Source organism: Gigantopelta aegis, unplaced genomic scaffold, assembly GCF_016097555.1.
Source record: "Gigantopelta aegis isolate Gae_Host unplaced genomic scaffold, Gae_host_genome ctg11131_pilon_pilon:::debris, whole genome shotgun sequence".
NCBI classification, from domain to species: domain Eukaryota; kingdom Metazoa; phylum Mollusca; class Gastropoda; order Neomphalida; family Peltospiridae; genus Gigantopelta; species Gigantopelta aegis.
Genome location: NW_024532586.1, coordinates 15,877 through 20,379, shown reverse-complemented (window position 1 = coordinate 20,379; position 4,503 = coordinate 15,877). Strand labels below are relative to the sequence as shown.

Sequence of the window (4,503 nt, the reverse complement as noted above, 5' to 3'; positions counted from 1 at the left end):
CGGGCGAATGGGCTCGTCCAAGGCAAGTCCTCGGTCGCCTCAAGTGCAGACAGCGTGCACGTCCGACGCTGCCGCGCGGCCTCCGCCGCGCGCTCTCTCGTGCCCGTGGGGACAAGGAAACGGAAGGGAAAAAGCAAAAAAAAAAAAAAAGACGGAGAGAGGGCGTCGGCACGTCAGCAGGCCCCACCAACGAACGAACGCAAATTCGACCATCCTTTTAAATCCGACCTCAGTTCAGACGAGACTACCCGCTGAATTTAAGCATATCACTAAGCGGAGGAAAAGAAAACTAACAAGGATTCCCTCAGTAACGGCGAGTGAAGCGGGAAGAGCCCAGCACCGAATCCCGCAGCCTGCGCTGCCGGGACCTGTGGTGTTGGGGACGCCAACCGTCGACGGGTCCTAACTTGCGCCCAAGTCCTCCTGATCGGGGCCTCTCCCACGGTGGGTGTCAGGCCTTTACCGGCGCGGGACTCGTCGGCTCCGAGCGTCCCAAGAGTGGGTTGTTTGAGAATGCAGCCCAAAGTGGGTGGTAAACTCCATCTAAGGCTAAATACTGTCACGAGTCCGATAGCGGACAAGTACCGTGAGGGAAAGTTGAAAAGAACTTGAAGAGAGAGGTTCAAGAGTACGTGAAAACCGCCTAGAGGTAAAACGGGTGGGCCCGCATAGTCGGCCCGCGGAATTCAACTCGTCCCGTCCGCCAGGCACCCGGGGTCCGTCCCGCGAGATGCTCGAACACGCACTCGACCCGGGGCCGTTCGTCGACGGCGGCGCGCGGACGCGTGCACTTTCCGCGGGCAGAGCGCCACGATCGGTTCTCCGGCAGCCAGAAGGCGCGTCTGGAAGGTGGCCCACGGGCGGGTCTCCGCCTTCGCGGGCGGATGTCACCTCGTCTCGGGGGCTCTTACAGCCGGCGCGTCGCTTACCGGCCTGCCGCGGGGACCGAGGAACGGCCGTCCCCCTCTGAACACTGGCGTCTCCGGCTCTCCACGCACGTTCTCATTTCCGACCAGGTGGGACTGGGGCAACACGTGCCACCTGACCGCGTGCGGCCGGAGCGATCTCACCGGAGAGTGTGCCACCGTCGGGGGCTCGGGATCGGTGGCGAATCGGTCGGCAACCCACCCGGCCCGTCTTGAAACACGGACCAAGGAGTCTAACATGTGCGCGAGTCAAGGGGCTCGTCGAAACCCAGGGGCGCAATGAAAGTGAAGGCGGCCCTCGTCGGGTCGGCCACTCGGTGGGATCCCCCGTCCCTCGTTCGGCGCGGGGGCGCACCCACCGGCCCGTCTCGTCCCGCACGCGTCGGTGAGGCGGAGCAAGAGCGCACACGTTGGGACCCGAAAGATGGTGAACTATGCCTGAGCAGGACGAAGCCAGAGGAAACTCTGGTGGAAGTCCGCAGCGATTCTGACGTGCAAATCGATCGTCAGACTTGGGTATAGGGGCGAAAGACTAATCGAACCATCTAGTAGCTGGTTCCCTCCGAAGTTTCCCTCAGGATAGCTGGCACTCGCCGAGACGAAGTTTTTTCCGGTAAAGCGAATGACTAGAGGCCTTGGGGACGAAACGTCCTCAACACTATTCTCAAACTTTAAATGGGTTAGAAGCCCGGCTCGCTCAACGAAACACGGTGGAGCCGGGCATTGAATTCGAGTGCCAAGTGGGCCACTTTGGTAAGCAGAACTGGCGCTGTGGGATGAACCCAAAAGTCCGGTTAAGGCGCCAAACGCTGACGCTCATCAGACACATAAAAAGTGTTGGTTGATATAGACGCAGGACGGTGGCCATGGACAGTCGGAATCCGTAAGGAGTGGTAACAAATCACATGCCGAATCAACCAGCCCTGAAAATGGATGGCGTAGAGCGTCGGGCCTATACCGGACCGTCGGGCAATACGAGCACCACGGTACCATGCCCGGACGAGTAGGAGGGTGCCGTGGTGGCACTGAAGCTTCGGGCGCGAGCCCGGGTGGGAGCCGCCACGGGTTGCAGACTTGGTGGCTAGTAGCAAATATTCAAACGAGAACTTTGAAGACTGAAGTGGAGGAAGGGTTCCATGTGAACAGCAGTTGGAACATGGGTCAGTCGGCCTAAGAGATAGGAGAGCTACGTCTGCAAACGGGGGGCAAGGCCTTGCTCGAAAAAAAAAATGTTTTGACCGTATTCCATCGAAAGGGAGTCCGGGTCAATATTCCCGAACTGGACACGGAGATTGGCCCGCAAGGGTCGCGTTGCGGTAACGCAAACGAAGTCGGAGGACGTCGGCGAGGGCCCCGGGAAGAGTTCTCTTTTCTTTGTAAGGGACCCAATCCCTGGAAATCGGCTTGCCCGGAGATAGGGGAAAAGGGGTTCCGTAAAGCACCGCGGCTCTTGCGGTGTCCGGTGCGCTCTCGCCGGCCCTTGAAAAATCCGCGGAGGACTCGTGATTCTCGTGCCAGGCCGTACCCCATCCGCAGCAGGTCTCCAAGGTTAACAGCCTCTAGTCGATGCACACAATGTAGGTAAGGGAAGTCGGCAACTTGGATCCGTAAATTCGGGACAAGGATTGGCTATGAGGGCTGGGCCAGTCGGGCTGGAGTACGAAGAGGGACTGGGAAGGGCACGGGCATGGGCGAGGCCTGCCGCTCTCCCTGGTCGGTCGTCCTCTCCGCTCTTGGTTCTCTCTCGCCGGTTGTTCCTGGCGTGTCGGCGTTCGGCGGGTTCGCGCTCGTCGGGTGCCTTAGTCGGGGTTTCGGCCGGGGCCGGGGGCGCGTTCCGTCGGGGCGGGCGGCGCGCCGGCCACTGGGGGGCGCGGTGTCGGGATCGAGCTCGGACCGTTTGCTTCAACCTTCCCGTGGACTGCCGCAGCTATGCGGCGGCGCACCGGTGCGTCTCCGTGTCGGCTGGCATTCAACAGCCAACTCAGAAATGGTACGGACCAGGGGAATTCCGACTGTCTAATTAAAACAACAAGCATTGCGATGGCCGAACCCGGTGTGTTGACGCAATGTGATTTCTGCACAGCTGTCTGAATGTCAAAGTGAAGAAGAAATTCAAAAAAGGCGCGGGGTTAACTGGCGGGAGTAACTATGACTCTTTAAGGTAGCCAAATGCATGGTCAGCTAATTAGGGACGCGCATGAATGGAATTAACGAGGCTTCCCACTGTCCCTATCTTCCATGCAGCGAAACCACAGCCAAGGGAACGGGCTTGGCAGAATCGGCGGGGAAAGAAGCCCCTGTGAGCTGGACCTTTAGTCGATGACTCCAGACTGTGGAAGAGAACCTGAGAGGAGTAGCTTGAGTGTGGGTGTCACGTAAGCTTCGCTTTCGCGGAGCAATTGAAATACCACTAATTTTATCGTTTCTTTACTTATTCGGCTCGAGCGGAGATCGGGGCGCAAGCCCCTTGCTTCTTGGAGTTAAGCACCCGACCGTCGTCGCCGGGGGCGATCCGCACCGAAGAACAGTGCAGGCGGGGAGTTTGACTGGGGCGGGTACATCTGTCAAACGGTAACGCAGGTGTCCTAAGGTGAGCTCAGCGAGGACGGAAACCTCGCGTAGAGCAAAAGGGCAATAAGCTCACTTGATTTTGATTTTCGTACGAATACAGGACCGTGGAAAGCGTGGACTATCGTCCTTTTGACGTTAAGGTTTAAGCAAGAGGTGTCAGAAAAGTTACCACAGGGATAACGGGCTTGTGGCAGCCAAGCGTTCATAGCGACGTTGCTTTTGATCCTTACCCCCCCGAATGTCGGCTCTTCCTATCTTGTGAAGCAGAATTCACCAAGCGTTGGATTGTTCACCCACTAATAGGGAACGTGAGTTGGGTTTGACCGCGTGAGACAGGTTAGTTTACCCTACAAGATGACAAGGTCGTTGCAACGGTAATCTGCTCAGTACGAGGGAACCGCAGGTTAAGACATTGGGTTTATGTGCTTGGTGATAAGCCAATGGTGCGAGGCTACCATCTGGGGGATTATGACTGAACGCGCTAAGTCAGAATCCCGCCGAAAATGTAACGATACTCTTGGCCCCGTGCTCGGGAGGCGAGGCAACGATATGCGTGGCCTTCGCCGTCCAGTCGCCCTCGGGTTGGCGGGCGGCCGGCCACGGTGGTCCGAGCCACAGCAAGGGACCGTTTTCACGCCGCTCGCCGAGCAGTGCCGGCGTCGGGGGTCCGTCCGATATCCATCCCATGCGAAGTGGAGGCGTTAATCATTCGCAGCGACTTAGTTCTCGGTCGGGGTGTGTACTTAGTAGAGCAGCCAACTCACTGCGATCTATGAGATTAGCCTTTGACCAGGAGATTTGTCAGCTACAGACGGGAACATCCCCACGGGTCGCGCTGGGCCGGTCTTCGCTTAGCAGGCGGTCGTGCTCTTCGGGTTTTTTGTTGTTGTTGTTTTTTTGTTTTTTTTTTGTTTTTTTTTGGCAGCGACGAGCCGGGATGGGACACACCGAGAGTACAAGAGTACAAGAACACAAAGAGCACAAAGAGCACAAGACCACAAAGGCA

The 4,503-nt window shown here is 57.9% G+C and overlaps 1 non-coding gene across 1 annotated transcript; it reads left to right on the top strand.

Moving 5' to 3' along the window:
• Positions 1-224: 224 nt before the first annotated feature.
• Positions 225-4,299, top strand: LOC121390958. The gene has a single exon (XR_005960315.1). It is a non-coding gene; the product is annotated as a large subunit ribosomal RNA (ribosomal RNA).
• The last annotated feature ends 204 nt before the right edge of the window (positions 4,300-4,503 follow it).